Source organism: Cygnus olor, chromosome 1, assembly GCF_009769625.2.
Source record: "Cygnus olor isolate bCygOlo1 chromosome 1, bCygOlo1.pri.v2, whole genome shotgun sequence".
In the NCBI taxonomy this organism is placed as follows: domain Eukaryota; kingdom Metazoa; phylum Chordata; class Aves; order Anseriformes; family Anatidae; genus Cygnus; species Cygnus olor.
This window is the reverse complement of record NC_049169.1, coordinates 79,176,810-79,200,553: the sequence shown is the minus strand read 5'-3', so window position 1 is coordinate 79,200,553 and position 23,744 is coordinate 79,176,810. Positions and strand designations below refer to the sequence as shown.

The 23,744-nt window shown below is 41.5% G+C and overlaps 1 long non-coding RNA gene across 1 annotated transcript in view; it reads right to left on the bottom strand.

Annotated features, from left to right (window-relative positions):
- Positions 1–11,748, bottom strand: part of LOC121074239 — a 192,610-nt gene extending 180,862 nt beyond the window's left edge. The window contains exon 1 of the long non-coding RNA XR_005822224.1: positions 11,633–11,748. This is a non-coding gene — a long non-coding RNA (uncharacterized LOC121074239). The remainder of the gene's footprint in view (positions 1–11,632) is intronic.
- Between the last annotated feature and the right edge of the window lie 11,996 nt (positions 11,749–23,744).

Genomic DNA, 23,744 nt, shown 5'->3' with positions numbered 1-23,744 from the left:
GCTACAAGTTTCTTAATGAAGGGCTGGATAATCAAGGATTGCTTCCTGTGTGTCCAAGGGTTGAGATAGCAGGCAAACCTTTGACAGAAGCACAATGGGTACTCCTCAGTTCATGTTTCGTGCTTGCCTAGAAGTAGGCCTTGTACGAATTTAGGTAGATCTTCTGTAAAAAGGCTCTGTGATTGCAGCATGTCATTTATCTCCTCTCTAAAACAGAGGATGTTTCTACTATTTGCCTTTGCCACAGAGAGGAGAGGGAACTGTTGATCATTTGTAAATCATGGTGAGACCATTTGACAGAATATGCTAATGTGCTCAGGGTGGCTTCTAAGGAAGAAGGTGTGATGTTACTTCTCCCTAAGCAAATATATTTCCATTCAAAGTGGGAGAAAAGCAATAACTGCTGAAAAGGGAGGGAATTGGAGCTGTGGGGTGGCAGAAGTCTTACAGAGATTAGGAAAGTGCAGTTGAGGAAACTGTTCAGCTACAACCTCAGGTGAAAAACTCATTCATGATGTTATAAGGTTAAAAGAAATACCACAAGAGCATTTGAAATACAAACTCAAAAGGAAAATGAACCTCTATTAATTGAGGTCAATCTTTCTGCATTAATTAGGAATTAACTCTGCTCGCTGAACATAGATGATGAAGTGTTGCTCTCGGTTAGCCTTATGCAGCCCCTGTTTTCAGCACTTTGAATGCATAAGGGGTACCCTATGGTGAAAGTATTATCCACCATGCAAAACAAGCCAAGGTGTCATAAAAGTTGTTCATTATTCCATCTAATTCCACAGATCTAAGTTTTAAAATATATTTTAACTGCCTGATATGCCCACTGCACATATATGTAGCAGCAATTTACAAAAGAAAAATAAACTAAATAGAAGTATGTAGTAAAATACCATGTCTAGCATTGTAAAGAGCTCCTGTTGATTCCTTTTTATGTTCTCAGTGTCTGAGAAAGGAATTTTAATACAAATATTGGCTGTGTTTTACACACATTATTTTGTGTAATAAGCACCTCAACTAACTGCTTATAGATTGCAATGTGTAATCTTTGTGGCTAATGGAGCAGAGATATAGCTTTAAACTTGTTGGACAAAGTAGAATTTACAAAGTCCCATATTTGCATAGTAGGTAGTTAAACTGAATGTGAGATTGACAGAATATGCTTCTCTGACTCAGATATTAAATATGTTTTAAAATATTGAACGACCGCTTTGTCAAGTTATTACAAATACCTTCAGTCATACTCATATTTGACACAGCCCACTGCTCATATGAAGCGTACTTTTTGTCTTAATTATTGCATACATCCAGGTAAATGTGATTCCCATTAAGTTCAGATGATAGAATTTTGCTCATTTCTATGTTGCTGAGAGAGCATACTCAATAACCCCAATATATGAGCCAAATCACAGGTCAGAGCATGATTATTGAGTTTATGCCCTGAGGAAAAACTTCTAGGAAGGAAATTTTTTCCGCTCTGCAAAAAATAATAGCTGTGCTACCACAGTTGCAGTATCTATGCTGAGATATCACAAAGGCCTATGTTTGAAGTCTCAAGAAGGTAGAAACTGGCAGACTAAAAGCTGAAGGGCAGAAGAAATAGGTGGGTGGGTTAATAATTATCACACTGGTTCCTTTAAAATTAGACCCCTCAGACATGTAAAATAGACTAAATAGCCCTCCTGATTCTCGTGATCTCAGGATCTGACTCAGAGGAACATATTCCCTAGGTCAATAATCTTGGCAGTCTTGGATTCTTGTGACTTGGCATCAGGATATGGTAGTTGTCCTAGGCGGGGGTAAGGGTGAAGAAAACCCTTCTCCCACCATAATCAGATAACAGCAAATATGCAAAAGAGAGCTCTCATGGGAACAGCTTTGTCTCCAACTCCCATGTTTTCTATGTTAGCTTTTTTTTTTTTTTTTCCACAGAAATGGAAGATATGGGTTCCTGAGAAAGGCTTGCTACATGCAGTTTTCTCAGAGGGATATGAGGACACTGGAAAGCAAAAGTTAGACAGAAGCAGGAAAATTCTCATTCAGTAGCTTTATTCAATGATCTATTTTCCTTTCAGGTTTCTTCTTACCCCGTTGGTGGTCCACTACAAAAATATGTTGTGAAATTTTCTGATGTGTATCCTGCTGTGGGGAACCTTGATATGTGAGTGGGAAAGAGCTGTAGTACCATAACTGGATTGAGGAGAGTTGCTCAGCAATATCTGTGACTCCTTCGTCTCTTTTTCTAAATGCCATGGAGGCTGGTGTGGGTCAGTGGCACAAAAACAGAGGGCAGTTATGGTATGGGTGCATAACATCCTTCCTGTTCACAGCTAAGCAAAGAGAGCATGAGGTCAACTGTATCATTTCACAGGTTTCACCAGGGACAGGTCCTTTGTCTCTCACAGCAGAATATTGGCGAAGGATTCTCACTGCCATTTTGCTTTAAGAAATAGTAAGCTTTAAGAAATACACAGGCATTCCTGCAATAATTTGGATCTGGGTCACAAAAAGTGAAAGACTAAAGAGGAAGTGGGTGTGTTTTTTGGTTTTGTTTTTGCTTTTAAACAATATTTACTCCTTAGCAGTTTCTGCTGAATCCATAATGTGCAGAAAAAGCCAGTCTGAATACTGGAAAATGCATAAGTCATCCATATAATTTTAGGGAGAACCACCCCACACACAACTAATAAATACTTAACTCTATTCTGACCTCATGCAGGTTTAATGCTTGACTTCAGTAGGATTAGTCCCAGTTCTTACTGACACAATAAAACCTAAAATCATGTCTGTGACATTTTAAAGCAGGTGGAAAGCTCTGAACTTGATCAGAATTTCATTTTCTGTATACCATGTAGCTACTCCCTGTGTAGCTACACGAAAAATATCCTTCAAATTATTTAATGTAATAGATTACAGGGGCCTACACTATGCTGCAGAACCTTTAAACTACATGTGTTCTGCATGGAGTGATATCAAAATTATTTAATGTAATAGATTACAGGGGCCTACACTATGCTGCAGAAGCTTTAAACTACACATGTTCCGCATGGAGTGATGTCATTGTCAGAATTCATGTTGATTCAATGCAGCTCACCAGGTAAACTCAGGGGCTTTCTATGGCACCAGCTAAATAGTCTCCACTGAGAACCGCCATACATAGAAGTTAAGGACTTGTCTCATTCAAAATTAACTTTATTTCTTGCTTCAGATGTAAATTCACTGGTCCTTGTTTTGTTTGAAGAAATGATGACTAAGAAATAAAAACTATATTTGCAGTTACTGGCACTCAGAATTAAATTTTGAAATCTATAACTATTGCCAACACAAGAAACACTGGAAAATTAAGACTACAGTATGCACCCTACAAACTCTGTGAAGATGCTCTTATTCAGAAACAAAACTGCTTTAGACAATAGAAATCCAGTCTCAGCTAAGACAAAGAACCCATTCCTGTCAAACAGAGACACAGACACAGACACAGACACAGATTTCTAGGTTGGAAGAGACCTCAAGATCATCGAGTCCAACCTCCGACCTAACACTAAGCACTCCACTAAACCATATCACTAATCTCTACATCTAAACATCTTTTAAAGACCTCCAGGGATGGTGACTCCACCACCTCCCTGGGCAGCCCGTTCCAATGCTTAATAACCCTTTCGGTAAAGAAGTACTTCCTAACATCCAACCTAAAACTCCCCTGTCGCAACTTTCGCCCATTCCCCCTCGTCCTGTCACCAGGCACGTGGGAGAACAGACCAATCCCCACCTCACTACAGCCTCCTTTAAGGTAACTGTAGAGAGCGATAAGGTCGCCCCTGAGCCTCCTCTTCTCCAGGCTGAACAAGCCCAGCTCCCTCAGCCGCTCCTTGTAAGACTTGTTCTCCAGACCCCTCAGCAGCTTGGTCGCCCTTCTCTGGACTCGCTCGAGCACGTCCATGTCCTTCTTGTAGCGAGGGGCCCAAAACTGAACACAGTACTCGAGGTGCGGCCTCACCAGAGCCGAGTACAGGGGGACAATCACTTCCCTAGACCTGCTGGCCACACTGCTTCTTATACAGGCCAGGATGCTGTTGGCCTTCTTGGCCACCTGAGCACACTGCTGGCTCATATTCAGCCGACTATCAACCAATACTCCCAGGTCCTTCTCGGCCAGGCAGCTTTCCAACCACTCATCTCCCAGCCTGTAACTCTGCTTGGGGTTGTTGCGCCCCAGGTGCAGGACCCGGCACTTGGCCTTGTTGAACTTCATACAGTTGACCTCAGCCCATCGGTCCAGCCTATCCAGATCCTCCTGCAGAGCCTTCCTGCCCTCGAGCAGATCGACACACGCACTTAGCTTGGTGTCATCTGCAAACTTACTGAGGGTGCACTGGACGCCCTCATCCAGATCATCGATGAAGATATTAAAGAGGACCGGCCCCAGTACCGAGCCCTGGGGGACACCACTTGTGACCAGCCTCCAACCAGATTTGACTCCATTCACCACAACTCTCTGGGCCCGGCTATCCAGCCAGTTTCTAACCCAGCGAAGCGTACGCCAGTCCAAGCCCCGCGCAGCCAGTTTCTTGAGGAGAATGTTGTGGGGAACGGTGTCAAAAGCCTTACTGAAGTCAAGGTAAACCACATCCACAGCCCTTCCCTCATCCACCAAGCGCGTCACTTTGTCATAGAAGGAGATCAGGTTCGTCAAGCAGGACCTGCCTTTCATAAACCCATGCTGACTGGGCCTGATCGCCTGCTTGCCCTGCAAGTGCCGCGTGATGACCCTCAAGATAATCTGCTCCATGAGCTTCCCTGGCACTGAGGTCAAACTGACAGGCCTATAGTTCCCCGGGTCTGCCCTCCGGCCCTTCTTATAGATGGGTGTCACATTGGCTAGCCGCCAGTCAACTGGGACCTCCCCCGATAGCCAAGACTGCCGATAAATGATGGAAAGCGGCTCGGCCAGCTCCTCTGCCAGTTCTTTCAGTACCCTCGGGTGCATCCCATCGGGCCCCATCGACTTGCGCACATCCAAGCTCCTTAGCAGGTCGCCAACCATTTCCTCATGAATAGCGAAGGCCACATCCTGCTCCCCATCCCCTTCCGCCAGCTCAGGGCACTGGGTATCCAGAGAACAACCGGTATTGCCGCTAAAGACTGAGGCAAAGGCGGCATTAAGCACCTCAGCCTTTTCCTCATCCTTAGTAACCAGGTTTCCCCTCGCATCCAGTAAAGGATGGAGATTCTCCTTAGTCCTCCGTTTCGCATTGATATATTTGTAAAAGGATTTTTTGTTGTCTTTAATGGCAGTAGCCAGGTTGAGCTCCAGATGAGCTTTGGCCTTTCTAATTTTCTCCCTGCACAGCCTCGCTACATCCTTGTAGTCCTCCTCAGTGGCCTGCCCTTTTTTCCAAAGATTATAAACCCTCTTTTTCCTGCTAAGCACAAGCCGCAACTCTCTGTTGAGCCAGGCCGGTCTTCTTCCACGCCGGCTCGTCTTTGGGCACGTGGGGACGGACCGCTCCTGTGCCGTTAAGATTTCCTTCTTGAGGAGCGCCCAGCCTTCCTGGACTCCTCTGCCCTTCAGAACCTCTGCCCCTCAGAACCTCTGCCCTTCAGAGGTACTCACCTAAGCTTCTGTTTTTCACTGAAGCTTCACAAAAACTTTCCCAAGCATTTTTCAGTAACCAAATATTGAGTATAATTAACATGCATTTTAGTACATTACAAACACTCCAGACTTCCAATCTGAAATAAACTGAAATGATTCATTCTGTGTAAGCATCCTAGAATTAGCACTCTTATCAGCCTTCAGTAATTACCTGATTTAGAAACTAGGGCATCCAGCTGGACTCCATAGGCTTGGAAAACTTATTTGAGAATTTTTTCTTTGACTGTTCTTCCATAAATTCTTCACAAATGAAAAAGCTTTTACAAACCCTGAACATAATCTGAAGTATCTGCTTCTGTCAGCTCCAAGGTCATGACTTTCTGAAGTGTTTATTAAATATTCCATTGCCCCAAACAATGACCTACTCTGTACAGACAACAGTGCAGACTCCAGAAGTGAAGAACTACAACTCAGGAGTCATGAATACAACAAATAGCACAGAAGCTGGTACCAAGAAACTTGCTGGAAAGCCAAAACTAAAGTATGATAATATCAACAATAAGAGAGAGAAGCAGGAAATAAAATAATAATAATAAAAAATAATAATAAAAAAGGAATCCAAAAGTTTGTAACCTTCAACAACAACAATAAAACAGATAGCCTTTGATAAAGCAAGGTTCTTTTTTTTTTTTTTTTTTTTTTTTTTTTGTCTCTCATACGGTGTATCCCTCCCTTATTATTGCCTTGTGAAGCCCATTCTTTCCATGAAAGTAAAATATAATATCTTGAGCTGAAATTCTGCTGTCAGGGAGATTTTCATGCTTAAAACATGTAGTGGGTCTCTGCTTATAATCAGGGTAACCACTCCTAACAAATTCTTTGCTTAAACCTGTAATCCCACTCTGTCCATCTGGCTCTGGGAGTGGCTTATAGACCCATTCTTCAAAAAAATTGTACAGTTAGGATTTACTGAAAAGCTAGTTCCATCACTTGGCTGCATTTAAGTGGATTTAGTTCACTCAGCCTTCTTACCTTGGTCCAAGATAGCACTTAAGCATATGTTCAATTTTAAAGAGAAGAATAGCTATCTTGAAGTTGGTAAGATTAACTCCATGATTAAAGGTAAACACACACACAGATGTTTCTATGAACCAGGGCAATGATAAGGTTCCTTAGTGATTTTATTACTGGAAATAATAGCGATCCACCCACCCTTCCCTTGCAACCTCCCCCCCCCAAAAAACAAAACAAAACAAAACAAACAAACAAACAAACAAAAACAAACAACAAGAATATGAACAAACCCATAGCTCCCATTCCATAAAAATTGGTTAAAAATCCTCGGGGGGGGGGGGGGGGGGGGGGGAAGGGGGCGGGAATAAGAACAAATAGACTGTAAACATTTAAGACCTAGTCCAAGATTCATGGAAGCTTCTAAAAAGCTCCATAAAATTCCAGTAGATTTACAGGATAAAAAATAACAACCAGCCAACCCAACAAACAAACAAACAAAACACACCAAATAATTTTTTTTTTTAATCAAAGGATAAAATTAACAGATAAAGTAGTATCTAGAGTGCAGTAAAACATTTGGCAGTACTTCACAAATTCTTACTTGAAAAAGACATGCAAATAGACTTGGATATGAAAACAGTCACCTGGACAGGGAGCTGGTGAAAGGAATACGAATAACATGCAAAGATAACTGGAAATGTGCTTGAACCAAAGGGAAGAAGCTGTTCCATGGGTAACTGCAGAAGCAGCTATAGATCTGAGGCAATTATCAAGACCACCTCAGTGACTTAGATGCTTACATCCCACGTTTGAAGGCAAATCGACCACTTCCCATCAAATGAGATGTTTGGCAGCAGCACTCTCTAAAAGGTGCTGAGGAAAGATAAGAGAAAGTGTTGGGGGTAATTATTTGAGACCACTTCTTCTTTGCTTAGTGACTCTTACTCATTAAGCTGCTTAGAAAGCTGCTACAACCTTGAGTGACATGCCCAGTGAAAGCTACCTGCAATTTCTCAGGATTTACCCTTCCTACCATTCATATCCCCTATCCAAGACTTAAGCAAGTTGCTACAATGAGGTCCTAAGCCCTTCCACCTCCTTGGTAGATGAATCCAGCACTTTATGGAAGATTTAAGGCAGACTTTTGGAAAGCTGAGAGATTCCTCCAGCATAAGACCATAAAAGGGTCCATTACATAAAAGTCACACTTTTGTCCCCTCATACTATTTTGCTGAATGCCAACTGCATACAAAAGGGAAGGACCTAAGCATCATCCATTAACAAAGTGTGTGATTCAGATGTAAAATTTCACATGGTAATAATGAATGTACTAAGGCTTTTTTCTTTTCTGCATCTTCCTGTGTGGTTCTTGCCTGCACTTTTGACTTTAGATACTGTTTAATGTCATCTCCACTGTCAGAATAGATGGTCATCCATCACTGTGGAGATCCAGAGGTGTTAAAAGAAAAGGACTAGTAGCTGTCACTGAAGCTGACATATTGCTGTTAAGATAGCACTAAGACTTGCTTTCACATATCTCTCCCATCCACAGCTAATTTCTGGTTATGGATGGAAGTATCTCTGTTCTGGCTACCTTGTAGGGGCTGGGCAATGGTCACAACAAATACAGGGAAGTTTATCCAATGTAGTTAAAGAACAAGTTATCAGCTTGGACACAAAAATCTACTGATATTTCTAAAAAAGCCAAACAATTCTAAATGAGAGTTGAACTACAGGGCGCTGCTTAGGGTAAACCAGATTGTTGTTACTATCCTTCCTAATTAGTTAACTCTGTCAACACTGACCAAAAATGAAAGAGGTCATGAAACAGCGCATGGAGGAAATGGAAACCTCAGGAAAACAGCTTCAAAGAGTGAAAAAAAGAGAGGGTGAGAGAAAGGGAGGAAGAATCAATTTCTTCAGACACTTGGCAGTGGCAACAAAATGCCTGCTCTCAAATAAAAATGGACAGTTTAGAACAGAGCTGACAAATTGGGTGCAATAATATTGAGGTCATTATTCAAATGACTCTTGAACACTGGCAGTCATGGGTCATCAACCACCTCCCTAGGAAGCCTGTTCCAGGGTGTGACCACCCTCAGATCAAATAAATTTTTCATTATATCTAGTCTGAACCTCCCCTGGTGCAGCTTTGTGCCATTTCTGCTTGTCCTGTCATTGGTTAATAGAGAGAAGAGGCCAGCACCTCCCTCTCCACTTCCTCTCAGGAAGTTGCGGAGAGCAATGAATTTGCATCTCAGCCTGCTTTTCTCCATACTAGACAACCCATGTGTCCTCAGCCTCACCTTATAGGACATGCCTTCTAGACCATTTACCAGGTTTGTTGCCTTCCTCTGGATGCTTTCAAGGACCTTAATTTTCTTTTTATATTGTGGAGCCCAGAACTGCATGCAGTATTTGAGGTGAGGCCACATTGACACTAAATACAGTGGGAGAATCACCTCTTTTGACCAGCTGGCTATGCTGTGTTTAATGCACCCCAAAATGCAGTTTGCCCTCTTGGCTGCCAGGGCACACTGCTGGCTTGTGCTGAGCCTGCTGCCAGCCAGCACCCCCAGATCCCTTTCTGCTGAGCTGCTCTCCAGCCACTCGTCTGCCAGTCAGTGCCTGTGTCCAACATTACTATGTGCCAGGTGCAGAAGAACATTTACTCATGTTGAACGTCATGTCTTTGATGATTGTCCAATGCTCCAATGTACCTAGATCCCTCTGGAAGACCTCTTGTCCCTCCAGAAAGTCAACAGCACTTCTCAGTTCAGTATCATCAACAAAGACAATCAACCATTTCTGTTCTGGGCAGGGGACAAGATAAACTAGCAAGAAGATTGACTAAATTAAAGGATAGTTGAGGCCAAAAAGCTGAAGACCACCCACACAGATGAAATGGGAAAGCACTAATGGGAAAGACATTTTGGAAGTTAAAAATATAATCTAGGAACACAGAGCTGTAAAATAACAGCTGTACAGCAAGGCAGAACAAAGTTTTGTTCAGTGGTGAATGAAAGGTGGCTGAATGGAAAGACACCGTCTGCTTTATCAGAAATAGGCTCTGCCAGGCCATAAGCCAGGACTGCTTCATGTGGAGAAAGGACAGATCACATTCCACCGAGATGGCAACACAGCTCTGTTCCACAGGCGAGCGTAGCAATCTTCAAAGTAACTGTGAAATACTAGATGTTTTAAAAGGATTTCCCACTATATTGATGTTGTTCCCATAACACAAGCCAAGGAGTAGGAAGGCAGCACATCAAAATACATTTGCATGGGCTTGGAAACAGACATCTTCTGTACTAGATAAAGCTTTCTGCTGCCTGTAAAGGCAACGTTTGGACTGCAAGTCCATGGAAAATAAACTTCCTACAGCACCTGGACCAAAGGCAGGATGCTGGGAAGCAGTCATTGTCAACGGTGAATAAAAAACAAAACCCACAGACATTTCAATCCTGTAGGAATGAACACACTGGTTCTGTTCCAGGGTTCAGCCAGACCACTTCCATTTCTTCCATTTCTATGAGCACATTTGTCCCTACAGTTTAGGATTACTATGACTGTAGTGGTACACCAAGTGTAGAGCATAGACATGAAATATACTATGATTCAGATTAATTAAATAGTATTTGTGTGCACTTTTGTTCAGAAGTACACCTGATGCAATGCAGGAAAGGTGTTGCTATGGCTGTTGCAAGGAGTTAGTTATTCATCTGTTAGTGGCCCTTCAGCTTGGGAGTGAGAGCTGTTGACATTCAAAGCACCGCAGAAGAACGCAGGTCACAAGATGCAGTAGCTCCACAAGCTTGTTCCACAAGCTCGGGAGCTGACAACACTCTATGCACTTCCCAACCTTTCCTTCTCGACCATCACATTTTGTAACAGCAGGGACCATAGTCTTTGCTACTGTCTGCCTTTCTGCACTCTTCTTTCTGACAGCTCAGTGTTCCTCACTACCACAGCTCCAACCACTCCTAGATTTTTCTTTCAAGCTGCAGTACATGACAAATGCAAAGTATTGACAAATTTCAGTTTTTCATTTTACAATCTTAGAAGCTCTTCAAAACCCCGTGCATAGCTTGGAAGAATCCAGAAGTAGAATAAGACCATCATCTTGCAGTGAAGTGGCTGACTGCTCTGTGATGCACTAGCTACTACTCACATGCTCCTCAGGGACAAGGTGTTGGCATGCTGGAAGAGAAGGGTATCTGGCTGAGCTTACTGATGAGTTTCCTACCGTCTAACAGCATTCATACAAGAAGATTGTGTAGATCCCTTCCTGCTATGTTAAACATTAATTTGTAGACAAGCCTGTTAGTTCTTTCTATTAAAACTCCTGATTTATGATGGAAGTCAGGCTTCCTAATCTGCAAATGTTATGCTTTACTTATCCAGCATTATTATTCCAATATGCTTATTATTCTTGTGTTATTCCATATTACTATACAGAAACTATTTCAACCATTCAGTGGAATCCAGATTGTTTTCTCACACAATATATTTATCAAAGGTGGAAGCATTCACTGCTTGTGTAGTGAATCAGTGCATCATACAGATCTGTGAATGGCATCCATTGACATCTGCTTGAGATGCAGCATATCTTTTAGCTACCTTGCCTCTTGTCACCTTTAGCTGTTACCTCTGCTTTTTGTTTTTAAATCCAAGAATACTGCAAAGCAGCTAGAAGTGAGTGAAATTTACTTATGCTATAAATAGGGAACCTGTCTCGCACCTGTTTTATGTAGTTACCAATGACAGCAAATCACTGAGCCTTTGAGAGAAAAACAGAAATATTACTTAAAATTGAAAGGGAAAGAGCCTACAGGAGATAGTTTAATCAATGTAATCTGGCAATGTGCTGCAAACTGGAACAGATCCTGCTCCTCACTACTGGCTAAAGAATAGAGACAAATTTTAAAAGCTATGGACATTCTTTTAATACTGGTAAATGATGTGTTACAGCATTTTCACCATGATCGGACACAAAAGAAAAGTCAGACTTACCGCTGGATGAACCTTTTTCAATCACATGTGTGAGACACAGGAGTAAGAAAGAGAGAGCTGTGGAAAAGCATAACAGGAACTAACCAGTTAGGAGTCAGAACAGGCACCAAGCAGCTAGCAGTTGCAAAATGGCTACGGTAAGACTGGAGCAGTTTGGCTCTGTAAAACTTAAAGGGACAGATTTATGCAAGCACACTGGGGGGAAAGCCTGTGTAAGAGCATAATTCTCCACTGGGAGAAGGCAGGCCCCAGTCCCGGAAATTTTTAAGCATGTTCTTGACTCTAAGCATGTGAATACTCCTATAGACTACAGTCTGTGTATTCCTGTACAAACAATTAAGCATGTATATAAAAGTCTGCAGGTCTGTATTTACTGAAATAGAAAAAGTTACCATGGAAGACAGATGCTCCAACATAGTGCTTGTTACAACTTTATTGCAACAGGAGTGTGGTATGGTCGTAGTTACTTCCCCCTCTGGTGAGATAATCTAAGCACAGTATAGTGTTAGAAGACATATTAACAGTCTAGGAAAAAAAAAAAAAAAGCAGTTGAAATGTTTCCCCCACCCCTCCCCAATCTCAATTCGTTGCAATAAACATTGCTCATTTAGGCTTTCTAATATTTCTAATTTATTCAGCATAATATCCATAATAGGCCGCTAATCACATTGAAGTAATTCAAGAGCACTTTGGACTGATCAAAGTAAGTGAAAGTAACCTCATTTACTGAATTATACCTCCCATCTCTTTGTCCCCTATTAATGAATCACAGACATCATGCACTCAAAGGGTGTCAATATTTTTGAAGGGAGACCAGAAACACCTCAATGATAGGGGACACATCTTAGTAGGCTTGCCATTGGCAAAGTGATCTTACGAATACACATTCTCTGCTTCAACTTTCTGCTCTTTATGAAAGAAATTATAAAGTTTTCCTCACCAGCAGCATTCAGTGACTTTCATGGATAGAATACATTTCTCTTAAAATGACTTAGACAGGAAGAAGACTTTAAAATCAGAAGTCACCAAAGATGAAGTTTAATTTGAGTGAGATAAGATATCTGCCCCAGCCCCAGCCCTCCCTTCTCCTCCCCCCCCCGCCATTTATATATGCACCAGGAAGTATCACAGCATGGGTGCATAGGAAAACTGGAGCCTGTATAGCATGTCCAGCCCTCTGTGCACTGCGAAGACTAAACAACGTACCTGAGGTTTCCTTTTGGAAATACCAGGAGGTGTCATGACTGGGAGTCAGTAGGGTATTTCTGCAGTTATGCTTTATGAATAGGCAACAAGTTTGAACTCAGATTTGCTCTGAAGTGGCTGTTCTATACAACTACATGGATGCAGCCATTGGGTTCCTGATGAGATTTATTTGCCTCTATTAAATAATATATGTAATTAAACACTGACAGAATTGAAGCCCTGGATTTTTGCATATTTTCCCCTATGATTAAAATCTAATTTTTGCAGTTTCCCCAATGCCATCCTTTCCTTCTATCACTGAATTTACTCTATACTCTGCTCAGGTTCCCACAAATAGGAAATCAACATTAGGGTCTATTGGAGATATTTTATTTTGTAAAAAATCTTTAAATACATATCATCAAACAAAACCCTGTATATGCAATAACTCTGACTTGCACAGAACCCATGAACCATTCATTTGTGATTGCCTCCAGACATAAGAGGCTACGACCTTTTCAAACATCTTAGCACCAGTGGAATTGTTATGCAAGTTTCATTTGTTACAGTAAGTTTCAGGAAACATGTTGATTTTTATTTTTTTTTTCCCCACTAATTGAAATGTCTTGAAGTGTTGTGAGTAGTTTTGCTCTTAATTTGTATTCTTTCAGTCATCTCAATGAGGTTGATACGAGACTCCAGTTCCCTATGCTCGGTCCCAGAAGTTTATACTTCACATTTTGTGTAGCTGTGTGGCTTGTAGCCTTTTTACAGTGTGCCATTAGCATGATTGATTACATGTTGTTAACATGTCATGAAGCGTTGCCAGATGTTGGAGAATTGTTACTTGACCTGGTGCTCACGAACACAGAAGAGCTCATTAAAGAGGTCAAGATTGGAGGCAGTCTGGGCTGCAGTGACCATGTCCTGGTTAAGTTTGTGATCTCAAGGAATACAGGACTGGCAAAGAGCAAAGTCAGGACCATGAACTTATGAAGAATGAGCTTCAAGACCTGTTTAAAGATCTACTGGATGAGATCCCCTGGAACACTGTCCTTAGGGACAAAGGAGCTGAACAGAGCTAGCAACTCTTCAAGGATGTTTTCCTTAGAGCGCAAGAACTATCCACCCCCCTATGTAAAAACGTGGGCAGGGAGGACAGAAAACCAGGATGGCTGAGCAAGGACCTGCTGGGCAAACTGAGGCACAAGAAGGAAATGCACAGGCAGTGGAAGCAGGGACACGTGTCCTGGGAAGACTGCAAGGATGCAATCTGGATATGCAGGGATGGGATAAGGAAAGCCAAGGTACATATGGAACTGAGCTTGGCAAGGGATGCAGAGAATAACAGGAAGGGAATTTATAGGTACATTGCTCAGAAAAGAAAGGCCAAGGAGTGTGTACCCCCTCTGATAGATGAGAAGGGTGAACTGGTAACAACAGATATGGAGAAGGCTGAGGTACTCAGCAACTTCTTTGCCTCAGTCTTCACTGCCAGTCAGGCTTCCCGAGTCTTTTGTTTCCCTGAGCCCATATATGGAGGCTGGGGGAGCAAAGTCCCTCCAACTGTAAGTGAAGAGTAAGTTCAAGACCACCTGATGAAAATAAACATGTACAAGTCTATGGGGCCTGATGACATGCAACTCAAGGTCCTGAAGGAATTGGCTTATGCAGTTGCTAAGCCTCTCTCCATCATATTTGAAAAGTCCTGGCAGTCAGGTGAAGTCCCTAGTGACTGGAAAAAGGGAAACATCACTCCAATTTTTAAAAAGAGAAGAAAGGAGGACCCAGGCAACTGTGGACTGGTGAACCTCACCTCTGTGCCTGGCAAGATCATGGGGCAGATCCTCCTGGAAGCAATGTCAAGGCACATGCAAGACAAAGAGGTGATCCGAGACAGACAGCATGGCTTCACCAAAGGTAAAACATGCCTGACCAATCTGGTGGCCTTCTATGATGGAGTGACTGCATCAGTTGACAAGGGAAGACCGACCGATGTCATCTACCTGGATTTCTGTCAGTCCTTTGACATGTTCCCACATGACATCCTGATCTCCAAATTGGAGAGAGATGGACTTGATTGGTTGGCCATTCAGTAGATAAGGAGTTGGCTTGAAGGTCACACCCAGAGTGTGGTGGTCAATGGCTCTATGTCCAAGTGGAGGCTGGTGACGAGTGGTGTCCCTCAGGGGTCTGTCCTGGGACCGGTACTTTTGAATATCTTTATCAACATCTTAGACAGTGGGACTGAGTGCACCCGCAGAAAATTTGCAGATGACACCAAGCTGAGTGGTGCAGTTGATACAATAGAAGGAAAGGATGCCATCCAAAGGGATTTGGACAAGCTTGAGAGGTCACCTGGGTTGGGGCAATTCCAGACATGAGGACAGTCTGGGAGAAGAATTCACTGAGAGTAGCCCTGCAGAGAAGCACTTGGAGGTTCTGGTGGATGAAAATTTTGACATGAACTGGCAGTGCATGTTTGCAGCCCAGAAAGCCAACCGCATCCTGGGCTGCATCAACAGCGGAGTGGCCAGCAGGTCGAGGGAGGTGATTGTCATCCTCTGCTCTGCCCTTCTGAGGCCTCACTTGGAGTGCTGCATACAGGTCTGGGGCCCCCATCATAAGAAGGATGTTAGAATGGGTCCAGAACAGGGCCACAAAAATGATCAGAAGGCTGGAGCACCTCTCTTATAAAGAAAGGCTGAGAGCTGGGGCTGTTCAGCCTGAAAAAGAGAAGGCTCCGTGGTGACCTCAATGTGGCTTTTCAGTAGTTAAAGGGGCCTTATAAAACAGACGGAGAGTGACTCTTTGCTCAATCAGATAGTGACATGACAAGGGGGAATGGCTTTAAACTAAAAGAGGGGAGATTTAGATTAGAGGTTAGGAGGAAATTCTTCACTCAGAGGTTGGGGAGGCACTGGAACAGGTTGCCCAGAGATTTTGTGGATGTCCCATCCCTGGAGGTGTTCAAGAGCAGGTTAGATGAAGCCCTGAGCAACCTGATCTAGTGGGTGGCGTCCCGGCCTATGGCAGTGTGTTTGGAAGTAGGTGATCTTTAAGGTCTCTTCCAACCGGAGCCGTTCTATGATTCTGTGTAACTTAAAATTGGATTCTTAACGAATATTTGTGTCTGAATTTGCTTTGTTTTATACTTGAGTCACTTTGGAGCAGCAGCTTTGAAGGCAGTGTGCTTTGGAGTGAAATTGGAAAGAACCCATGTGCCAAACTGTACACCCAGGAACAACTTTGAAGATAGGGTGGGGTGATGGGCATCGAACACGTGGCAATTGGAACCTGAATTTTGCGTTTAATATTACACATTGCAAACGTTATTAATGGGGTAAGAATTCATGTAGTCTGTAATCAATTAATGGGAACAGGTTTATCGCTTCAAGACTTTTTAATAATAGAAATTCAAAGGCAATATCTTAAGAGGACTTTATCTCCTGCCACTAAAACAAAGGTTCCTTATGAGGCATTCATACAGGTGGGAAGAATTTACCATACAGGGATAAGAAAATGTAACAGGAAATGTTTCAATGCTTATTTTAAACACCTCTGGGTGAGGTTGCAGATAAACAGGACTGAGGAACTTCAGAGAGCTTGAAACCTTTTCCTTTGTGAGACTGCTCTTTCCTGCTACGTACCCCTAAAAAATTAGCTATCAAAAGATTTATTAGCTGGAGAAGGAAAAAGTTTTAATATATTTTTCTTCATTGCTTTAACATGAAGCAATTTGGAGTGTGTGTGTCCCTAGACATGAAGACAGAATAATATTCTTCCATGACACAACTATGCTTAGATAACACAAATCACTTTAAACTATAGCTTATTATAGCGTTTGGTTAAATTGTTTAAAAACTGGATTTGTGCTCTCTTGAGTACATGTAGATGCAAGAATTTGGTTATTTAAACATACACAGTTTTTGCTGTACTAGAGCTTAAAAAATAATCTTTCATTTTATCAAATGTTATCACCTCCCATATTTTATGTTTACTTCACATATATATGCTGATGGCTGGTGTGCAACTTTCAGCAGCCAGGACATATCAGGCAGTGCTTTGTACAAAACCATAGCTGCTATTTAGTATACAGATGGCGATTATGTGAAAATGCCTCCTCTTCAACTGTCATAATTTTCAAAGGTAAAAAAGGTTTCTGTGAAGACTTTTGGCTGAAATGCAACACAATAAGGAAGGAGATAAAGTTGATGGCAACAGAAATCTATTATTTGCAAAAGGAAAAGTGAGGAAGTAGAAGAAGCAGCCTTATGGAAAAAAAAAAAAAAGAAAAAAAAAGAAAAAAAAAAGAGGGAGAGAGAGACTATAGAAAAGATTTCCTGCCTAGTGAAGACAATAGGCACTTGCTTGAAAAAGCAGAGCAGAGCAGGCAGCAGCAGGAGAAATGTTTCCAGTGGTTCTCACAGAATTGGAACACAGAGTTTTCTTTGGCAAATAAATTAGCTGCAAGAGCCAAATGTCTTCAGAAACAGCTTATCCTCTGGTAGTTGTCTTTTGCTTAAACTCTCTAAAAAAGCATCTGTAAAGCACTGTGAAGCATGAAACCATTCCAAATGCAATCAGTTAGATAAGGCAGTGTCTATTCTGATTTAGCCACTTGTTCTAACAAACTTAGTAATTGAAAGCTCTGTTGAGAAGAAACCTCAGGCTGCCTGCTGTATGGCAGAAGGTCATGGATTAGGTTGTTATATGCATGCCAAGTGGTTTAGCCACTCAGCCAAGATGCAAAGACCAAAGGGAAAATCCTGCTCTTAGATCTGCAGGGCTGATCTCATATCCCCAAATCTATGAAATCAGAAGGCAGGTCTTCTACTGCACGTTTTTCTTCTGCCTGCATTCCTGGGAGAAAGCACTGAGTGGAGAACTAGAGTTTGCTTGCAGGGAGTTTCCCTGCCTTTTTTCTGTATTTGGTACTTGATGGGAGGAGGAAAGAGGATGAGGGACAAGAAACATGAGTCTCTAGCATTCCACAAGAAAGAGCTTTTCTTCAAGGGCATACATCAAAGTTCCCAAATAGTTGCATTTTAAATCTATTCCTTACAGGGCAATGATCTAATAGAAGAGGGAAGTCTCAGGGGACACACTGGCTTATGAGAGGAAATTAATGACTGGCATGGAGCTTATACGCTGCTGTTTATGTCCTTGTTTGTCAGCTACCAGGAACACAGACAAATAAGTAAAATTCAAGGCCAGTCAAAGCCTGAATACAGGTTGCCAGCTTAGCACTAGTCTTCCTGCTGTCAGTTGTGCCTCAATTAGCAAGAAGTCAGCAGAGTCATGTAAACATTTTATTTCTTTTATGCTTTATATAAATTATGAGAGGCACCTGAAACAAACAAACAAAAAAATTGCTAAAGTACCTTTACATGTAGTTTTTGGAAATAGATGATCTGTGAGGTTCCTTCCAACCCAGGCCATTCTATGATTCTTTCCAATAATGGAAATGGACTGATGCTTGGGGTTACATATTCTGTTTAAATGTGCTGAAACTGTGCTGAAAAAGAGTTTAAAGAACACACATGGAAAAAAAGGAATAAGTTATCTGAACCAACATCCTCAAGCACCACTTATATGAAGATATATACACATACTCAATTTCACATAACGCAAAAACTGTAAATGGTGACATTGCTTGCAGGTGTAAAATGATGTCTGGAGATTTTGTAGGATTAGAATCCTCATTTTCTACTTGAAATAGAACTTCTGTAAAAGTACTTGATATTCAGATGTATAAAGGCTCTAAAAATTGTAATGAATCCAACACTACCCTAATGAGTTGAAGATATCTTTTCAAAACAGATGGGTAACAAAAAAACATTTTGTTATTTTCACATGCATTGTAACTTTCTCTGAAATGGAGAACTATGGTATTATTTCTCCTTTCTAAGATAAGAATTTTCATCTGGTTTATTTCTGTGTTTTTGTTTTTTGTTTGTTTTTTTGTTTGTTTTGTTTTGTTTTGTTTTCAGATACGAGATGGAATGAGTTATTCTCTCTTTAAAGATGGAAACCCATGGAAGCTTTGTTATATATTGGAAGGGGGGTAGGAATTCACCTGGATCTTATTTATTTATTTATTTTATTTTTTTATTTATTTTCATTTAGATATGTCTACCATTTCATGGAAAAAAGAGATTGGTATCCCTGTCAGACAGAGCAAGGGGCTAGCTCAGAACACAAGGACTGCGCCCTCACTACATCTCAAAAGACCACATTTCTGTCTGTGTGCATGCACACAGTTATAAATACAGAATATGCATTCCCACTTTGCATATTCTAATTTCCACCACTTCAGTTTGATTAAATCCATAGGCCTGAAAAGAAACAATTGAGTATACACAACTTCAATCACTGTGCCAGCTCCAGATGGCATGGAAGTCAATGGAAAGACTCCCCTTGGAGTCAACCCTCAAGCCAGGAAAGAGTACGTGTTTTTGGCATAACAGTTCCTCTCTTTGGATGGCCAAGATTCAGGGATGATAAGGAGAGTTCTGCAGGGCTTTCTGCTTTCCTACTCAATTAAACTGTTCATATTTGGAAGAGGAAAACAGCCCTATTTAGAGCATTTTGTAAATAATGTTAGTTATAGGCATTTTTTTTTCCCACTATCTATATACAATTATCTGCAACACAGTTATGTTCAGGTCAAGAGACAAGTTATTTAATTCTGGGTTTAATGCCAGATCAAACTGCTTTAACTCACCATTGCAAAGCAGTTGTACTTTGTGAGCAGTTTTAATGTGCATGTCTCTACAATGTTGTGAAGAACACATCTAATTTACCAACATCAGATCAGTAGTCTGAAAACCTAAGCATAGCCCCAGGCAGTCAGAGACCACCCCTGAAGCCCATGTAATTCCACGTCCCAAATAAGCCCAATACAATTTCATGGGTTATTGATTTTCAGTTAGGTAAGGCAGTACATTACAGGAATACCCAGACAAGTTGTAAGCAGACAGGACATCTGTGTGGACACAGGGCTTACCTTAGAGTACACCATAGTCCTGACTGCTCTTCAAACCATGCTTGTGTATACACAGCCAGAGAGAATGCAGATACTTCTTGCAAGATGAGATATACCTTGATCTGTTTAAGGATGACAGATTTAGTGTTTTTAATGAAGAATGTTACTCCTGAAGCAGGTTTCGAAATAAACTGTGCTGAAATTTTGCCTATTCCATTAGCATAACTACTCGGTGACTACTCAAAGGTATTTGAATAGTTGCTCTACTCTCTTTAATCACACCAAACAGGAGTTGATACTTTAATTGTCTAAACTATCAATTAATTACTATTTATTAGTAGTAACCTAGGCCTTGTAATCCAAACTAATATCCAGGGTACAAGACATTCTACAGACATAAAAGCCTGGTATATCAAATGACGAAGATTCAATGTGGCAGAAAAGGAACATTTTTTTAAATTATTTTTTTCATGCTATTATACTGAATTATAATGCATAGCTGTAGGGTATCACAGAGGCAAAAATCATAGATGTATTCACGTAAGAAGAGTATTTATGGAGGCTAACCCTACTGAGAGATATTTAGCACAATGGCTTAAATGTCTATTCTGGCTTATGGTGTCCCCAAAAGCAAGAAAAATGTCTGTGTTTCTTATTCCTCTTATTCCGAAGTACATACTGAGCCACCACTCAGCACTGGGTACAAGTCTAGATGGCTCCTGTTTGTTTTGTTGTTGTTGTTGCTGTTACTTTGTTTTGTGTTTGTTTTTAAGAACAGAGTTACCTTCAGTAAGTGGTGGTAAACAAAGTGACTTGTTTGAAGACACCAGAAAGCTTAGAAGCAGATCCAGCTGCAGAACTGCTGCTGCCAGAATCCCACTGTTTTGCCTTTTTTTTAAAAAAAAAAAAAAAAAAAAAGCTGGTATTATCCAAGGGGTCATGAATGCATCCAGGGCTTTGGGAATCTTTTATGGATGACTGTTCTCCATTTTGTTACCTTACTGAATCATCCTGGTATTTGGTGGTTTGGATACATAGGCTTGGAATTAACCTTGTCCTCTCTCTTCCGTAAAAGTACGTAGAAAAGTTTGTTTCAGTCAATGTGACTTGTTCTATTTGACCCAAAAGGAGGTGTTTTATGTGAAGTAGTTAGGAAAAGGAAAAGGGGGGGGGGGGGGGTGAAGCAGGGAAGAACTAGAGCCACAAAACCACCATGGAAATATGCTGCTTTGGTTTTTACCCAGTACTCCATGGCATACAGCTTTCAATCAGGATGTGAAAAACAAGGGTTCAATACTTCTCCTCCCACTTTAAAATGATCTCATGGGAATGTTCACACCCATTAGGCTACAGAGTAAGTAAGAGAGGAGGCACTGGAGTGAAAATGCTGTTTCTCGTGTCAATTCTGTATAAATTTTAAGGGGAAGAGTTATTTATGCAAAACAGATTGTTATGAGTCACAGCCTTTTTTCACGATTGTAGTCCAAAGTATTAGGGTGCCATCCTGAGAGATACAGGTAGAGAATACATTCTCAAGCAGAGGTTAATGATTTTTTAAAATTTTCTATATTGTGGGCAAATGCCCCAGGTAATAAACACACCATAACAGCTTCCCAGCAGCTTCCCAGTAGTACAATGCATCTGAACTCTTGTCCTCCTACTTCTAATCTGCTTTTCAGGCTAAGTTTTTCTAGAGTTTCTGAAGCTGTGTCTCTTCTGTGAACTGCACCTGAATTTGCTGAATACTTCAGGGATCGTGGAATTACATTTTTCATTACATTTGCTATGCTCAAGAACAAAATCCCAGTCATTTGGAGACTTCTATTAAAATGTTTATTGCATTAACAAAATATTTGCTTTAAAGAAAGCCCCTTGAATGGGCCAATAATGTAATAATTTCATCTATGGTGGCCTATGATGCTGGGAACCCCTCTTCTTCACATGCCCAAGTCTAGCTGTACAAACCCGTTCAAGGTGAACTGCAAGATGTTTTTGTTTCTTTCTAATTTGTCCATATGTTTGGGCATTGTGTGTGTGTGTGAGATATCAGGATTTGTGATTTCCTCTGATTTCCTCACTTGCCTATCTCTGCAGTGGGTTTAAGTTTTACTTAAGGACATGCTGACCAGTTAGAAAAGCTTGTTTGAGCTAAATTTGCGCTTGGAGGGTGCCCAGAGTCTTTCAGAGCAGTGGGTTCTGGGGGGGTGGAGAGAAAAGGGCATTGTTATTATTTATGCATGCACTCAGCTCATTTCTGCTGTGCCTCCCCTCAGTCTTTCACATCTGATATGGTTACACACTCTTGACGTGTCTCTCCTGGAGTTAGCTCAGGTTCTTGGCATGTGAGGCTCTTTGTCCATCAAAGGTGTCAATAATCTCACAATAAAGCCCTGCCAAAATAACTATTTTTCTCCTTTCTGCTGCATTCATCTATGCTTGTTATCTTGTGTACAGCTGACTTACTCTGGTTCTTCAGACTGAAGATGAACCACTTTCTGTACCCTCCTTAGGGAAAGATGTACTGACTTCTCCACCATTCTAGGCACTTCAGATGAAGTTGAGGGAAGGCAGTGCAGGATTTAGTCTCCTTCTCATCTTACTTGCCTGTGTGAAAATAGCTGTTCACCTTTTGCTTTAAGATAGTCCAATGAGCTTGGACTAACAGCAACACTGGGGGTGATGAAAAGGATGTATGCACATGGAGGGTCACAACATCTGTTATAATGATCTGTAATTTATTCTACCTGTGAATGCATACCTACATCCTTCCGGTGCAGGTTGTTCTTGAGAGCTATCCATTTCTCTCATATTTGAATAGTCCAACGTTCCTGTACTTGTCCGCCTATTAGGGATCAGGGATGTTTTGTATCAGCCTCCATCTCTGTCGCAGCATCAAGCAATCAGAGCAAACTGTTGTCTATTACTGCAGTCACATCAGTTTATAGTGAAACTCCAGATCAGCATATTTTATGCATAATAAATGTCACATCAGAGAGAATGAACAAATCATGGTTCTGTTCCTTGTGTGGGCTGATGTAGAAAAAGTGAAAGCTATCAAACTGCACTTGTGTGTGAAAAAGACTGAATACAGGCCTCTGGCCACCTGGAAGAAACAATAAAAAACTGTCTTGAAATTTCAGGCACACAATACATTGAGGCTGGTGGGGGATGTCTGTCTCAGCCATCATGGACAGATTCCTGGAAAGGTGTTAGCCTGGTTCAGTGGGTGTTTCCTCAGTGGAGTGCCAGCTCAAGCAGACTGCTACTTCTTGTGTCACCAACAGATATCCAGGGGCTTGTCAGGTGAGATGGTAAGGGGAGCTCAGTTAATTTTAAAGGAAATCTTTTAACAACCCTGCTAAGCACTGCAGTCCAGTTAGCCATGCAACTGCACAACAAGTCATCTGAAAGGAGAGGGATTGCTTAAGCCAGAACTGCTGCCAGAAGAAATCTCAGTGGAGTCATGACATCAGGAAGAAAAGTGTGTTGGAGGCCACATTTCTAATGAACTTACTCTGCTGGGAATGGAGACTCAGTCTGCTTCAGTCTTTTATAAAGTATAGTATTCAGCCCTGCTTATATCAACTGGTTCCCCAATCTATCATTTGAATCTCTCATTCTCACTTGTGTTTTATCCCAGGGAAGAAGTTTGAGTTGCATAGCCCCTGCCTTTTCTCCCTGGAGAAACATCTGTGGTCATACAGCAGGCCTGCTCATATATCCTATGTTCCATCCAGGTCTACAGAATCTTCACACGATATAGTACTTCACAGTCACTGAGGAAACAGATTAATACGAGGAAGAAAATTTCTTTCCCGCTTTCTATAAATCATTTTGGAATAAATCAGTTTACCACTTCCAGCTCATGACTCCAATGGGCAAAAAGCAGCAGAAATGAGAGCACCAAGCAGGGACCTGGGGGACTGAATTTCTAATACA